The following is a 17,853-nucleotide window of genomic DNA, read 5'->3' on the forward strand; positions in this document are numbered from 1 at the left end:
TTTAAAAATTTCAAGATTTTAGATTATAAATAACTGAGGACACCACCATTTTCTTTATTTTTTAATGGATAGTTATACAAAGTTTAATATATTCATATCTTTTACACTTTTTGTCAAAAGTAACTTGTTCTAGTTTATGAAAGAAATTTAATAGGCAATGAAATATTATTCTCTGTGAAGGTAGAGGACAGATGTGTGCACATTTTTTAGAGATTGTTTTTCATGGCTGTTGACCTGGTCTTTTTTACGGCCATTTCTGACTTCTGCACACCTACACATGGCTCCACATTGGTATTGTCTAGCTTTAGACAGTTCATTTGAATGAAGTATGAATATGCCACATCTGTAGTCTCATCACATCTGTCGCCCCTGACGTAGGTAGTAGAGAGTGTGGGATTTTTTTTTCATTGGTTGGGAAAGCACAAGTCCCTCTCCCTCTATGTTGCTGCCAACTATTGACAGCACTGTAAGACTCCTGTTGTGTGAAGCCAGTTTCACCGGGATTCTTTGCCGCAGGATGTTCTATTCTGTGAAAGGAAAGATTCTTTGCTGCCAGGATAGTGTTGCTTTTCGGTACATCAGCAAAAGTCCCCATCCCATCACGAGTTGTTTTACTACAGCTGACATCAAGGTAGTGCAGGCTTTGGTTCAGGCACAGCATATAACTGTTTCAGACCACAGTTTTTTATGTCATGCTATACTCCCATAGTTTCACAAGGCAGTGATTTTCTTTTCACATGTGGCCTAGGTGAACTTTGGACTCTTCCTGTTTTACCACACAGTATATGTCAGTTTCGGTTTATTTCTGTAACTGATTGGTTTTGAGTTAGGGCTGTAGTTGATCACACTTTGTTTTCTTTTTATTTATTTATTTATTTATTTTAAATTAAATCTTTATTGTTGAACATATTACACCAGTCTCCCTTCCCAACCTCCCCCACTGATCCCGTCTAGCCCACTGCCCCAGGCCTTCACCACCCTGTTGTTTGTGTCCCTGGTGCTTATCACACTTTGCATTCCCAGATCTGTCCACCCAGATCTAAATCTCTAGGGATGAATCCATTTGTAGCAATGCAGCAAAGAATTTTCCACCTTAATTTTCAATCTTATGTCCATGATTCTTAGGCATTTCAGAGTTTTAGTCTTAATGTGGTGCTTTAGCAATCAGTTCTCTTTTGGGCCCAATATTATTAAACATAAGGGTTAAGTAAATGAGATTGTATTGTTTCTGACACAGTTTTGTAGCGTCGTATCCACACAACATCCCTTACAAGGTGAAAGCTAACATCCAAACCATTACTATATGGATTCTTCTCTAAGATTCTGTAAAGAACCCCAAAATCTTCATCTGCTACTATTTCCACTGTCATTGAGTGATTGCTACCAGCAATTTTTAATGTGATTCCTCCCAATCCCCTTTCAATTTCTTCCTCCACGGCTTGGGGTCTATGCAATATAAAAGGATTGATTTTCTGGGGCTCTTCGGTACATAGGTTATTATAATATTTCTGGAGATTGCCAGTAGGTTCCTAGAAACTGCCAGTAAGTTCTGGAGCTTTGTTATGGATGGCCTGGGCTCAGGCCAGAGGAGGAGGAGGAGGGCATGGAGTATGGGGACAGAACCTGCTGCTTTTACCCTGTGCACTGTAGCATCAGCCTTGCCAAGGCACATCACCATTTTTAAAACCTATCTCACCTTAGGGGAGAAAAAAATTCCATTGTAATTTATTCTTGGTTTAAGAGATTAATACCCTGACCCTAGGATTTTAAGAACAACCACTGAATTAGGATTTTAAGCAAACCTGTTGTTGAATGCCATGTTTGTTTAAACTTACTTTAAAAAAAAACAAACTTTTACTTCTATGTGGCAGATACCTATATCCTAGCTTTTGAAAATGTGAGTTACATTGCTTTCTTCAGAGAGACAAACTGGAACTGGATTTTTGTAAATAGATCACTGAGGGACAATGCAAGAGGACTTCCCTAAGTAGGGCAGGTTCTTCTGGGCCAAAAGCCTCATGTGAATGGAAAACTAGGCCCATGCATATACCTGTTTTTTCCGGCGTATAAGACGACCCCCTAATTTTACAGTTAAAACATAGGTTTAGGCCTATATTCTCTGTATAAGACTACCCCCGACTTCAAAGAAAAGACTTACTATGCCGTCAAGATCTGCAGGTAATTTTTGTGCAATTTTGGTCTTTTGCCCCCGATTTTCGGTTGACTTTTTTTTGTTTCAAAGGTCGTCTTATACGCCGGAAAACACAGTAAGGTAAATCCGGCGTGGTCTCTGAAAACACTGGTGCCTGGAAAGCAAATTCACAAGGCTTTGGCAAAAGTTTTCCTTTAGTCACTAGGTTAGAATGGCCTGAGATTCTCCCAATAATTCAGTCACAGGAAGAAGGAAAAACTTGTTCCTCATTCCCGCCATATAGAGCACCTGCTTTCCAGACTTGCCCCCTCGTGGAGTGCTGGCCTTTCTGGTGGGATGAGTGGAACTGAGTGTACTTTGAGTTACCGCCTCTACCGGCATGAAGATCAATTTTCACGAGGGAGGAATCGGTAGGGAAATCAAAATACGGAAGTCCAGAGCTTCATTCTTCAATTATTATTCTGGGTCATCAAATCTGATTTCAAGATGACAGGGTATTTATTTTTTTTCTTTGCCCTGCCTCTGTCCTCCCCTTGCTACTTTAGATGGCAATGCAACTTCATATCCTGACTTTTCTTTGTAAATCAAGTAAAATTTCATTGAAAATGTGTTACACTGAGAAGTAAATGTTTCACCTGATTTTCATTGTAACTTTAAAATTAGTCAAAGTGAGATTTATTACAGGACCTATATGTTTTATTCTCTAATGACACATATGAACAGATATACGTATAAGACTAAAGGAGACGCAGAATTAGGCTGAAAACTGCAGTGTTTGTTGTTGTTGTTGCCGCCCCCATTTCCTTGCTTTTGTATTTCGGGCGTCCCGCGCTGCATATGCTGCTCTTTAGAGCGTGTATACAGTGCACATAGTGTTCTGAGGATTGAACCAATTGGACTCCCGTCCAGCAGTTACACACATTTTGGCATTTCTCCTGCCCATTTGTTTAATCTCTCTGGTTCATTTGATCTCCTGGCATGAGAGCTGACAGCTGCAATTGCATATGGGGTTCATAAAGTAGCTGAAGAAGAAAAGGCCATGACCCAGTTCTTGTATAGTTTCATTTCACTGATGCCTGAGTTGGCAACTCAGGAATAGTACAGATTTATTTTATAGGAGGGGAGTTTATGTATAAAAGGGGTTGATTGATCCAAAGTGGTGTAAATTATATTTCCTAAATTCTATAGGAATTTTTGAGTACCTGTTAGTCATAGTGCTTTGTGTTATATGTACATTATATCTAATCCTTAGGGTAATATTGTAAGAGAGATGATATGACCCTCTTTTTCAGATGAAGAAAGCAGACTCAATGAGGGTAAACACTCATAGCTACATATTTAGTATTACATGGTAAATAGTACACCTCGAATTAAGTTCAAGACCTGTTGTCAGAGCTTTGGACTATCCATCATACACTGTAGCAGTAGTGTATGTGTGTAGTATTTGATTTCTATTTTCCTGTTGAAGGACATTGACTATTATGATGAAAGGTGCTATGAACATTATTTTACACCAGAGGCCTGGTGCAGGAAATTCATGCACGGGTGTGTGTGTGTGTGTGTCTGTGTGTGTGTGTTTGTCAGCCCAGCCTGTACCCTCTCCAATGTGGGATATCCCTCTCACAATCCAGGACAGCTGGCTCCCAAGTGTTTGCCTGCCTGCCTGCCTTCTTGATTGCCCCTAACTGCTTCTGCCTACCAGTCTGATCACCCCCTAACCACTCCCCTGCCAGCATGATTGTTGCCTAACTGCTCCCCTGCCAGCCTGATTGCCCCTAACTACCCTCCCCTGCAGGCCTGGTCACCCTATTGCCCTCCCCTACAGGCCTCATCACCCCAAACTGCCCTACCCTGCAGGCCTGGTCCCCCCTAACTGCTCTCCCATACAGGCCTGGGTCTCCCTCAACTGCCCTCCCTTGCAGGTCTGGTCCCTCCCAACTGCCCTGCCCTGCTGGCTATCTTGAGGTGGCCATCTTGTGTCCACATGGGGTCAGGATCTTTGACCACATGGGAGCAGCCATCTTGTGTTGAAGTAGTGGTCAATTTGTATATTAATCTTTTATTAGATAGGATGTCTTTTGGTGGAATTATTGAGCTACAGAGTATACATATGTTCAGTTTTAGGAGATGTTGCCTAAAAGTTTTCCATAATAGTTCTGGTGTGTGAATATTCTAGTTGTTCCACTTCCTTGTTAGTATTTTCTGTTGGTTTTTAAAACTTGTAGCCATGTAGTATCATTTTGTGATTTTAATTGGCACATCTCTGATGATTAATGATTTTATCAGAGATCTTCTTTTGTGAGTGCCCAATCAAGGTTTCTGCCCATTATTAAAAAATAAAACAAAAAAACTGGATTGTCTTTACATATATTCCGGGGATCAAATTTTGAGTTAAAACTATTTTAGCTACACTATCTAATGTATTCTATATGTACTCAATAAACCTAATGTAGTTTACCACAGAGGGGACCCCCCCCCCTTCATTTTTTTGTTTCATTGGCTCTTCTCAATAACCAACCTGATTTAAAAATATATATATTTTATTGATTTTTTACAGAGAGGAAGGGAAAGGGATAGAGAGCTAGAAGCATCGATGAGAGAGAAACATCGATCAGCCGCCTCTTGCACCCCTCTTCCCCCAACTGGGGACATGCCTGCAACCAAGGCACATGCCCCTGACCGGAATCGAACCTGGGACCCCTCAGTCAGCAGGCCTTTCCACTGAGCCAAACGGGTTTCGGCAACCAACTTGATTTTTAAGAAAGCTCTAAGAAAGGATTCCATGAAAGACTTTTGGTTCTGGCCAGAATGTAATAATGTATACTAGAATGTCTTCCTGCCATAAAGAAGCCTCAAAACTGTAAAACAGGAAAAATATAACTGTATATATAAATTTTATATGCTTAAGGGACAAAGTGAATTAAAAAAAAAAAACCCACCCTGAGTAAATAGAAATTAGAATAGCTGAAAACATTGAGTTTGCAATTAAATATCTTCTAACAAAGAATGCCAGGATGCTATTGGCCCAAGAACCACATCCTTAGGCCCTGAAGTCCATGAGTGCAAGGAATAACCTTCATGGCTCTTTTGATGTGACATCACATTCTTGGTAAATGTTAAATAGAATTAAATTGATTGAATGACATGGAATTATGTAGAGAATTTTCCTTCTTTTGAGAAATTGAACAATTTTTTTTTGGTCTTCTTTCTTTGGTAAGGAATCTTTAATAATTTCTCTGATTCATTTCAGAAAATGTATGGACCCTGTTGAAATGAGAATGCTTTAATTTCTTTCTTTTTTTTTCCTTTTAATATATTTTATTGATTTTTCACAGAGAGGAAGGGAGAGGGACAGAGAGCCAGAAATGTCGATGAGAGAGAAACATTGACCAGCCGCCTCCTGCACACCTCCGACCAGGGATGTGCCTGCAACCAGTTACATGCCCTAGACCAGAATCGAACCTGGGACCCTTCAGTCCCTAGGCCAACGCTCTATTCACCGAGCCAAACCGGTGCTGGCAGAATGCTTTAATTTCTTGTGGATGTGAAATGACATATGCATGGTTAGCACTACCTCAGGGTTTCCTTGGTGACCATCTAAGTCATGTTGGGCATGAGTGTGGGCTGTATTGCTCCCAGGCATGCTGCTTCAACATAACATCCTAAGTGCTGCTAGTGTCTTACATGAGTTAGTCAAAAGTAACACCAGTCCTATTTCTACTAGTGGCAATTTGTTTTTTGGAGGGAAGGCAATGTGTGTGTGTGTTTCCTTACCTTACAGTTCTGTCAAACACTCTGTTGTCCATTTTATTTATTTATTTTTAGTCTTCCTTTAAAACAAAATTGTTATTGTTGAAAGTATTACATATGTTCCCCCCCTCCCCCATTGATCTTTCTAACCCACCTCAACCCCCCGCCCTAGGCCTTCACCACCTTATTGTCTATGTCCATCAGTTATGCTTACATGCATATAAGTTCTTTGCTTGATCTCCCTCCTGCACCCCTCCCCCTCCCCTTCCTCCGCCTTCCCTCTGAGATTCCACAGTCTGTTCCAAGCTTCTGTTTCTGTTCATCAGTTTGTATTGTTCATTAGTTCCATATATGAGTGGGGTCATTTGATACTTGTCTTTTGGCTTATTTCATTTAGTATAATACTTTCCAGGTCCCTCCATACTTTCAAAGGGTAAGAGAGTAAGAGATCCTTTTTTTTTTAACTGCTGCATAGTATTTCATCGTGTAAATGTACCACAGCTTTTTTTTTTTTTATCCACTCATCTACTGGATGGACACCTGAGCTATTATAAATTGTGCTGTTATGAACACAGGAATGCATACATTCTTTCTGATTGGCATTTTGAGTTTCTTAAGGTATAATCCTAGAAATGGGATTACTGGGTTAAATGCAGTTCCATATTTATTTTTTGAGGAAACTCCATAGTATTTTTTCAAAATGTTTGCTCCAGTCTGGATTCCTACCAGCAGTGTACTAGAGTTCCCTTTTCTCCACATCTTTGTCAGCACTTGTCAGTTGTTGATTTGTTGATAGTAGTCATTTTGACACGTGTGAGGTGATATTCATTGTCATTTTAATTTACATCTCTCTGATGATCAATGACTTTGAGCATTTTTTCATATGTCTCTTGGCTATCTGTAGTCTGCTTTGAGAAGTGTCTATTTAGGTCCTTTGCCCATTCTTAAATTGGATTATCTTCCTTTTGTTAAGGTGTATGAGTTCCTTATCTATTTTATCAGGTGTATCATTGCTAAATATGTTCTCCCATACAGTGGGCTCTCTTTTCATTTTGTTGGTTTTTTTTGCTGTGTTTTTTATTTTGATGGAGTCCCATTTTGTTTTCGGCTTAGTTTCCTTTGCCTTCAGAGATGTATCCATAAACATATTGCTAGGAGAGATGTCTGATATTTTGCTGCCTATGGTTTTGTCTAGGATTTTTATGATTTCATGATTGTATTGCTGTTGATCTCCCCTTAAAGTCCTCTAAAAGTTTTTAAAATATATTTAGATGCTCCTATATTGGGCACATATATGTTTACCAGGGTTATATCCTCTTATTGGATTGATCCCTTTAGTATTATGTAATGACCTTTATTGTCTCTTGTGATGGCATTCATTTTTAAGTCTGTTGTGTTAAGAGATGATTATTGCTTCTTTTTTGTTTCCATTTGCTTGGGAAAAATTTTCCATCCCTTCACTCTTATCCCATTGAATCTTTTGTCCTGAGGTGGTGGGTCTCTTGTAGATAGCATATAATTGGGTCATGTTTTTTTTTTTTGTTTTTTTTTTATCCATTCAGCTTCCCTACATCTTTTGATTAGAACATATACTCTATTTTACATTTAAGGTTATTACTGATAGGCACTTATTTATTGCCATTTTAATTCTTTATGCCTACATTTCTCTCTATATTTCTTCATTATAGCAGTTCCTTTATCATTTCTTGCAGGGCAGGTTTGGTGGTGATAAACTCCTTTAACTTTTTTTTTTCTTTTTTTTTTTTTTTTTTTTTTTTTTTTTTTTTTTTTTTTTTTTTTTTTTTTTTTTTTTGTCTGGGAAGCTCTTTATTTTACCATCTATCTTGAATGTTAGCTTCACTGAATATAGTATTCTTAGATATTTGCTTTTCCTTACCTTGAATATTTTATACCATTCCCCTCTGGCCTGTAGATTTTCTGATGAGAAATCAGCTCACAGCCTTATGAGAGCTCTTTTGTAGGTAAAATTTGCTTTTGTCTTGATGCCTTTAAGGTTCTCTCTGTCTTTAATTTTTGGTATTTTAATTTTGATGTGTCTGGGTGTGGGCCTGTTTGTGTCTTGCTTGGGACTCTCTGTGCCTTCTGAACTTGTATGACTTTTCTCTTCACCGGGGTAAGGAAGTTTTCTGCCATTATTTCTTCAAACACATTTTCTATCCTTTGCTCACTTTCTTTTCCTTCTGGTATTCCTATTATGTGAATATTATTGCATTTTATATTGTCCCATAGCTCCCTTAAGCTGTCCACCTGGCTTTTAATTGGTTTTTTTTCCTTTTTCTTTTTGGTTCTCTGATTAATTTTTTTCTACCCTGTCTTCTAATTCACTGATCCATTCCTCAACTTCCCCTAATTTCATGTGTATTCCATTGACTGTGTTGTTTATTAGTGCTATGTCATACTTGATAGTTACTATATCTGTTCTCATACTGTTGAGCATCCTTGCGATTATTCTTCTGAACTCTATGTCTGATAAGTTTCTTACCTTCATTTCATTTAGCTCTTCTGGAGAAGTCTCTTGTTTGTTCATTTGGAGCATGTATTTTTGTCTCCCCATTTTGGCTGCCTGTTTGGGTTTGTGTCTATATATTAGGTCGATCTGCTATGAGTCCCAATCGCTAGTGCAGGACAATATCAGATACTGTTTGTGACTGGCCTAAGTCCCCTTTTAGGAGCTATCAGAAATCCAGAGTTTGTTGCTTCTTCTGCTGGGTACCTTTGGAGAGGACCAAGATTTGCACCAGGCTCTGCTCTTCCTAGCTCTGGGCCCCAGATTAGATCACACAAGGACTCAAGGCCTCCAGAGACCTGTCTCTGCCTGCAGTCCCATTGACACTCAGTTTTGATTAACTTCAGGCTATTGACAGACAGAGTGGAGTGAGAAGTCTTCCAACCGGGTGGCAACTGCCTTCAAACTGCCTGGATAGCAAAGCTCACTGAAGAAAGATGTCCTCTGCAGGGTGAGGGAAAATGACTCAGTATAGGAAACTGGGGTAGTTGCCCTCTGAGCTCCAATCCTCAAGCCCCCAAACCTGGCTTCTGCTACACAGCTCCAGTCCACTCTGCCTTCCCTCTGATGGAGCCCCAGGTGAGTGCCTGCACAAAAAATGTTGTGTGTTGGCCCTTTAAGAGGGTGCCTACATTTCCAGCTGCCTCTCCCTGGTAGATAGCAATCCTGCTTTTCACAGACAAATGTTATGTGGGTACCTTTCTCAGTTCTGGTGCTCTGAGCTGAGGAGCCCATCTCGGGGTTTAGACCTCAGAGTTTTCAGTGGGAAACCCCCATAGCTGAGATACCTCTCCAGAACGTTAGCTTCTGTCTGTGGGAGCCCGGTCACCCCTTTCACACCTCTGCCCTTTTCTGTCCTTGGTTATCAGGATTCTCTCCAGCTAGTCTTCAGTGTGGTTTTTCTGTATTTTAGTTGTATTTCGAGTTTGGACCTGAGGGAGTTAGTGTAGCTTCCACTTACTCCACTGCCATTTTGGTATCTCTACTTATTTATTCTTTTAAATTGTTATTTATTGATTTGTTGTATCACTTACATGTGTCTGACGGGATTGAACCCACAACCTTGGTGTGTCAAGACAATGCTCTAACAAACTGAGTTATCTGGCTGAGGCTTATGACCATTTTAAAAGAAAGAACCAAATTATAGCATCCCAATTATTTCTTAGTTTCATCCAGCATTCAGCTTACAGTTGAAAATCCTCTAACATGAACAGTATTTAGGAGGCTATTTTGAAAAAAACAGCCTTATAAAAATGACTGAACAATGAATAGCTCAACTTGCAGGAGAAAACTACATCAACTGAAAATAAAGAAGTCTCTTTTGAATCAAATGGCAAATCTTTTTGGGCAGAGAGTTTTTTTTATTTAAAAAAATTTGAAATAAATGTAATGACACTGGGCCATTACAGAAGTTATATTCCTGATCAGTCAACCCCTATAAAATAAATTAAGTAACATAATTTTATAAATTTTTCTTTTAAACCCCAAATATCCTGACATGATTGAGAAAAAATGAAGCAGACTCTTCCTTTGAAAGGACTTTATAAAAGTTATTACAAAGCCCAAGGTTGAGAAAAATCTCAATCTTGATACTTATTACGCAAAAGCTTTTAAGGAAATGCATCAAAATGCTGACCATTTTTACATGGTGGTTTGTATAGTCACTTATTTATATTGTTTAATGAAAATATTTGGAAGAGTTAACTAGAATAAAGTAGGGACTTCCTCAGAGTAAGCATAGCAGTTAAAATTAGTTGCATTTGATACTTGAAATATACTTACAAATATGTTCAATGGTGTATAACTGAAATTGCTATAGTTTTTAGTAAAAAAAACACACAAGATAAATGAGGATGCTTTTATTAAAATAAAATGGTTGTGATATATCCATGTTTATAGCATATGACTGTGCAGAAAAGCATCTGGAACAAATACCCAAGATGTGAATAGGGGTTATCTCTAGGTGATGAGAGTAAGCTGAAATATCTTTTTGCTTATTCTCTTAAAAACTTGTTTTGCAGTGAATATGCATAACTAGTTTATAAAGTGTTTTTTGTTTTGTTTTTTAAGCAAGCATGGAAGTCTGCATTTCTTCCAGCTTTTAGCAGGTGAAAAGCTGGGGCTGTCCTTGGCACAGGCAGCCCTATCCTGCAGGGACAGACAGTAAAGTGGAGACAAATGAAGAGAATGCAGTTAGGTGCCTACGGACCAACCAGCTAGAGTAGACCCCAGGATTGCTGACTCCACTTATGTTTTCAAGAGGAAAACTCCATATGAGCTCACTGGAAGAGTGTTGAGATTTCAGTGACTACCAGGTTTACACAATGAGGGTAAAAGTCTGGGTGATAGGGAAAGAGGAATCTAGAATCGATACCACCAGGCCATCATTGTCTAGCCACCCTGGAGAGCAAGGAAATAGAGAAGTGCAAAGAAATGGTAACATCCCCCCCCCCCCCCCCCCCTTTAACTGATAGTCTTGCAAAGGTGTATCTCTCTTTTCTAGTTTCTCCCAGAAAGCACATGGATTGTCATGACCTCTGTAGGGTGCCTCATTATTTCTGGGGCGGCCAAACATCTTCCTTGTGAGCACCACCCTCTTGTCTTGGAGAAATTGTGGTATCATGATAAATAAAGTTCATGAGTCCTGAGACATAGCTTCCTGCCTCAGGTTCCTCAAGATGGGAGAGCATACTTGCTGCTTGACTTATTTCAGAACATGTCACCCACTCCCACTTCCTTGTATATGTCCCTGACATAGCCCCATGGCCACTTCCTTGGTACTAAGCCTTGTCTTCATTCATTCCCTGCTATTTTTTATTGTTTCCATTTGTTCTTTCAACAAAGATGGGATGAACACCTACTTTGTGCTGGACCCTAGGGAGTCCTTGGTAAATAAAACGAAGTCCCTATCCTCATGGAATTTATCTTCTAGAGTAGAAAACAAAATGAGGGGAAAAGAAGCAGCCTATATAATAAAGAGGTAATATGCAAATTAACCATCACTCCAACACACAAGATGGCTGCTCTCATGTGGACACAAGATAGCCGCTACAAGATGGCCAGCATGGGAGGGCAGTTGTGGGCAATCAGGCCAGCAGGGAGGACAGTAGGAGGGAACCAGGTCAGCAGAGGAGGGCAGTTGAGGGCAGTTACAAGTGACCAGGCCAGCTGGGGAAGGCAGTTAGGGGTAATCGGGTCGGCAGGGGAGCAGTTAGGTGTTAATCTGGCTGGCAGGGGAGTGGTTAGGAGATTATCAGGTTGGCAGGCAGAAGCGGTTAGGGTCAATAAGGCAGGCATGCAGGCGAGTGGTTGGGAGCAGCAGTCCTGGATTGTGAGAGGGATCCCAGATTGGAGAGGGTGCAAACTGGGCTGAGGGACACATACACCCCCCTTCTCTCTCCCCCCCACCAATGCAAGAATTTTGTGCACCAGGCCTCTAGTTTGATATAATGTTGAACAGTTTATAAATGCTATTAAATAACAAACAGAGCAATGTGTATTCTTTTGCTTACAAGGTACTCTGTACCTTGTAAATGCATTTTTTTCTAAGTCATCTTTTAAAAAATTTTTTTCACCATCATTTATCCTCTCTATGTCCACACACACACACACATAAACACCTCCCCCATCACCACACTGCCTTCCCTTCCCTTCCCTTCCCTTCCCTTCCCTTCCCTTCCCTTCCCTTCCCTTCCCTTCCCTTCCCTCCCCCCTCCCCTCCTCTCCCCTCCCCTCCTCTCTCTCTCTCTCTCCTCTCTCCTCTCTCTCTCTCTCTCTCTCTCTCTCTCTCTCTCTCTCTCTCTCTCTCTCTCTCTCTCCTCTCTCTCTCTCTCTCTCTCTCTCTCTCTCTCTCTCTCTCTCTCTCTCTCTCTCTCTCTCTTCTCTCTTTGGTAAATTACCTTTTTAAAATTAATTTGCAAAAGAAAAAAATAAAACCCTGTCAAATGAGAAAAACAACACTAACATACAACTTTAAGTAAAAACACAAAATTCATGGTAATACACTTAAATTATCTAGGCAACTGTCACCTCTTTACAGAGTTATTTTGTGTTTTACAATCTGGTTAGCTCTGTTGTTAACCCTGGTGCTTTTTAGGCTACATGATAAATTTGATCTCCAATTAGGATAGGCCATTTGTCTGTGTCTCAGACTATATAACCCTAACAACGTCCAGTTCCTTCATAATAGAAACAACACGTTGAGAAGGAGTTTCCACAAAAGGTGAAAGAAAGAGCAGGTCTGGTGGCACTGTTACTCAGAGAGCACCCTGTATCTTTGGGCAGGTACTTCAGTCACACCTCCCACTCTAATCTTTGTCATACTACACCTAAGGGTGGAACCCAGAAAATTTCAGTTTGCCATTTCCTTCTATGAAATAAATATTTGTTCTTGTCCTTGCTGCTTTCACCCTTTCTCCTTCTCCTCTGAAACCAATAAGAAAGAGAACCCTCCCTCCTCTTAACATTCATTCTTATTATTTTAGAACAGAAGAGATCTTTGGAGGTGATCTAGCCTAGCTCCCTCATTTTGTGACTGAAGTGCAGGACTGGAGAGGGTAAAGGGTCTGCGTGTGTCACATGAGTAGCTAAGCAGGGACTGTTAGGGTTTGGCTGGTTATGTGGGCTGTGAAAGAATTCACAACTAAAAGAGGAGATGCAGAGAAGGAATTCATAACTAAAGGAAGAGATGCAGAGGGTAAGTTTATTTTTACTTTCCAAGAGAGGGAAAGGCTGGCGCATTGTTAACCAATACAGGGGCAAGAAAGAAAAGGTGGTTTCCCCTTTTAAAGGGTAATGGCTGTTGCTAATTGAAAAATAAAGGGGTGGTGGTATAGGAGGATTAGGGCTAAACTAGAGCAGAGATCAGGGTGTGTGTGTGTGTGTGTGTGTGTGTGTGTGTGTGTGTGGTTTATTTGCTTTTCAGGAGACAGTCCAGGCAGATATCCTAGAGAGGTGTCTTATCACTAAGCCTGTAAAACATGCTTAGAGCAAAAGTTATGAAGAGTTCAAAAGAGGCTGAAGAGGAGAGGGGAGGGGATTTCTACTAACTAGAAACTATTTGGTGTGAATTATCCCTGAGTAGTTAAAACAGCAGGGAGGAGGAAGATGCAAGAAAGTAGCCTTGAGAGTAGTTTATCTTGTCTTGCAGCTTGAATAGAGGGGCTGTTTGAATCAGAGAAGCTAATAATCTTGGAGTTTAATTACTGGATGCTTTTTTTAAATTTCTTTATTGATTAAGATATCACATATTTGTCCTCAACCCCCCATCCCCCACCCCCACACTCATGCCCCCACCCCTCTATTGTCCTTGACCACTGGTTAGGCTCATATGTATGCACATAAGTCCTTTGGTTGATCTCTGCCTTTTATCCCCACCCTCCCTTTGAGGTCCAACAGTCTGACCCATGGCTCCTTATCTCTGGGTCTGTTCTTGTTCATCAGTCTATGTTGTTCACCATTTCCCCTAGATGAGTGAGATCATGTCCTACTAGAAATATACTTATAAGAATCAAAAATGAGACAAGCTATAATCGTTGTGCTGAAAGGCATGTGAATCAGTCTGTAGTGAGTTTCTTTCTGGGCCACCAGTTCTTTTGAAATCCAATTTCAATGTCAAACAGTTCCTTATGTGTACAGTGTGCAATGATATTTCAGTTCTGGATGGTGGGCAAATGGTGGTAATGCAGGTCCAGCCCTCTCTGGTTTGTTCCTAGGCAACCTGCAGTGATACACAGCTGCTAACTGCTATTATGGCAAGGCGTCGTCAGCAACTTCCATCTCTGGCCTGCTTCTCTTCTGTCTTCATGGTTGGAGTAGTCCTGACAGTTCCTCTCTGTTGCTGGAATCCACATGGTCTCGGAGTTGTTTTCTTACTTCCGGGGACTTCTGCACTTTCTGGGTGCAAACTATCTCACCAGCTGCGTCTCCTCGCCAAATTCGAGCTGAATGCCACTCGTTTCAGTGGCTCCCTCCACTCGCTCTGGGACAAGGCTCAGGACATGTCCATCTATTCCGCTGCCATCCTCCCTCATTCTGGATGCTTCTTATAAATCATGGAAAGACACAGCAAGGAAAAAGAACGCCCCTTTTTTTCTGTCCTTACAGGAACTGTTTTAGTTTTCTGAATTTCTAGTTAAAGTCTTTGTATTATTGGGCTTCACAAAAGCTAAGGTCTTGAAAACATCATTCCCAAAACATGTGCCTAGGTGGTCTGGGACCCTGCTGTCTACTCATAGGGTGCCCAGCTGCAGGGTATTTAAAAAAGTTCAAGGGAAACAGACATCTATCAAGTACTATGGAAGTGATGGTTCACAGTTTTAATATTAGACTGTATTTCTTTCAATGACACCTTAGTTTTGCAGAGCTGAGGTTTTAGCAGTTTACAGTGATAACAAGCAAGTACCTGGGGAAAATCATTGTGGAGCAAGACATGAGCATGACGATGTTTAATATGATCCCATGGCAGCAATTTTCAACCCGTTTCACCTCATGGCACACATAAACTAATTACTAAAATTCTGTGGCACAAGAAAAAAAAATATTTTTTGCCAACCTGACAAAAAAAATTTTTTTGGAGGGGTATAATTTTGATTCATTCACATGCAAACGGTTATTGTTTGTTGGCTGTTGTCTCTTTTTTATTTGACAATCTAAGGAAAAGGAGGTCAGTGCCTCTGACTAAACAGTCAGGTATTGCATGTTTTAAAAATTCTTGCAGCACATCGGTTGAAAATTGCTGCCCTATAATGTGAGAGGCAGTGCAGAGCCCAATAAGCACCCACACTGATTAATAAGTAGTATCAGTGATTAAAGAAGGAACAAAAAACATAATTTTTCTTGTACTTTTTTTAAAAAAATTATATTTTAAAATGATGCCAAGTTGCTAGGACAAAAATAGTTATTAAATGTTTCATATGAAATACTTAATAAATGGAGCACTTAGGCATTTCTCTTGATTTGGGAAGCCATGAAAAAGTTACTGAGGTGCTGAGGCCTCCACGATTTCAAACAAGGCTGAGAACCTCTGACTTAGTGTATCTTCTGTGTAAGCTTTTTAACCAAAGAAAAGAGAGGCTGAGTAAGGGTGAATGAGACGGGGCATATTCAATAGTGAGTGGAGGGAGAGCAACACTCCCAAGGTCATTTGATCCCTGCTTAGCTGGCACCATGGCTGCTCCAGCAGATTCCAGGCAAAGCCGCTGCCTGCCCAGTATTTGAAGAAGATAAATTATCGGGCTTCCCTCCTTTCTCAATACCTTTTTATCTCGAGAACCTTTCTGGGGACGGCTGGTTCTTTGTCATGTGCCCTACAGCTTACATTTGGGGGTGCATTGTGAGGGCCTGGGCAGTGTGGTGTGAAGTACTATGGCGGAGTCCAGAGCACTCAGAGGTGAACCTGGAGCTGAAGAGGACACTCACTTGCCTTTCTTAGACCTGCCCTTGTTTCCCTTTCTGAGTAATTCCCACAGAACCAGTTTTCTAGAAACGGCAAGCCAACTTCTTTTTAGTATTTTTATTGTGTCTGCTAATTAATAGATTCGCCCAAGAACACAGTGAAGTGAACATTGAAAAATGTGTGTAGGAGGAATAAATAATATTTTGAGGAAATTATTATTTATGGCATTAAAATTTTTGGAAAACAGGAAAGAAAAATGTCACCAATATTTCTCACACTTGTTCTTAAAATTTTGAGGTAGGTAAGTCTAGGCTTTTGTTTCTAAGAATTTTTTCCATATTAGGTAGTTGTTCATAGTAAGTTATTTAGTTGTGTGTTCTTTCCCCAACCCCCCCCCTCCCCAATTTATAGGAGGTGGTATAGACCTAAGTTTTGGCCTCAAATGAGGTTCTAGTCTCAGATATGAGTTGCGGGGCAGAGCTTAATCTGTGAATCACAATTTACACAACAAAAAATGAGGATACTAATACCTGCTTCATAGTCCCTGAGAAATTTCAGCAAAACACTTGTAAAGTGCTTATTAAAGTGCCTAACACATATTAAGGACTCAGTAAATTGTTATTAATATGCCATCAATATTTTTCCCTTTTGTCACATAGTCTTTATGACATATTTTTTAATGACCATGATACTCCATCAAGTTGTATGCATTCTTATTTGCTTAACTATTTATCTATTATTAGATTCTTAGGTTGCCCCTAAATTTGTGCTTGAAAATAAAAATTCTGCAGCAAATTGTTACTCAGCAGATTCAATAAGCGCTCACTATGTGCCAGGATCTTTGCTTGATATTGGGAGCACAGAACTCAGAGGGTCACAGTCCTGGTTTTGAGGGACTCACAGTCTAGGGAGGGAGATGTGTACAGGTCACTCTCGTCCTGTGGTAAATGACATCACTGTCCAAGTTATTGCAAAAGGGAAGATTGGAGGACAAAATGTCACACTCTGCCTGGAGAGCTTGGGGAAGGCAGGTGAGGGCCATAGGAGATGGGTTAGTGAGATAATGGGGGAGGGAGCAAGTTATTGAGAGCTTTTTAAGCCATCATACAGAACAGAGCTTTTATTCCTAGTGTAGTGGGTCAGTTGGTTTTGGAAAGAGAAATGACATCTGCTTAGGTTTTACAGACTGTAGGGGACGAGGTGGAATCAGAGTTTAATTAAAGAATCCAGGTGAGACATGGTGTGGCCTAACCAAGCTGGGAGTGATGGAGGTGGTAAGACGTGGCCAGATTGGAATAACCCACAGAGCTGTCAGGTTGTTGTGAGGTGTCTGAGAAAGAGAGGAGTCAAGGATGGGTTCCTAGGTGTTTAGCCTGAATGATTGGAAGGGTAGAGTTGCCATTCCTAAAATAGTAAAGTATGTAGGAGGAACAGGTCTGGGGAGAAAATCAGAAACTGAGTTTTGAAATATGGTATGTTTGAGATAGTTAGTAAATAGCTAGGTAGAGATGTTCAATAAGTAGTTAGATGTAGGAGTCTGGTTTGTCCACAAATTACCATATTTTTCGGACCATAAGACGCACCGGACCATAAGACGCACCAGTTTTTAGAGAAGGGAAATGAAGAAAAAAAGATTCTGAAACAAAAAGTTCAGTGTTACCACTACAATGTGTAAACCCATAAATCATGCAGAGATTTTCTATGCTTTCTTTGCATAGTTTATGGGTATCTACACATTGTAGTGGTGAGAGGAGAGGCTGGAGAGTGTTTTACATTATGGTAAATGTTATTGGTTTGGTATCACAGGAAGTCTCTGCATACAATATACCGGTATGAAGTTTGTTGCAGTACAAACATTTTGACAGTTACCGGTATAATAGTATGAAGAGAAATTCTGACGTAGCAGCGTTATCAATCAGGGCATCCAGCGGAGGGCGGAGTTTACTGGTGGGCGGAGATCTACAGTACGCCTACCCAGTAGTCAAGCACGGCAACAGAGGGCGGAGAGGAATGATTGGGGAAATAGAC

At 40.4% G+C, this 17,853-nt stretch overlaps 1 protein-coding gene and 1 pseudogene across 1 annotated transcript in view; one reads left to right on the top strand and one right to left on the bottom strand.

The window, feature by feature from the left end:
* FGD4 (FYVE, RhoGEF and PH domain containing 4) overlaps window positions 1-17,853 on the top strand; it is a 209,452-nt gene that overhangs the window by 69,941 nt on the left and 121,658 nt on the right. The window lies entirely within an intron of this gene.
* LOC118728736 lies at window positions 207-14,461 on the bottom strand (annotated as a pseudogene).

This window comes from Pipistrellus kuhlii, unplaced genomic scaffold (genome assembly GCF_014108245.1).
Source record: "Pipistrellus kuhlii isolate mPipKuh1 unplaced genomic scaffold, mPipKuh1.p scaffold_m20_p_3, whole genome shotgun sequence".
Taxonomy (NCBI): Eukaryota; Metazoa; Chordata; class Mammalia; order Chiroptera; family Vespertilionidae; genus Pipistrellus; species Pipistrellus kuhlii.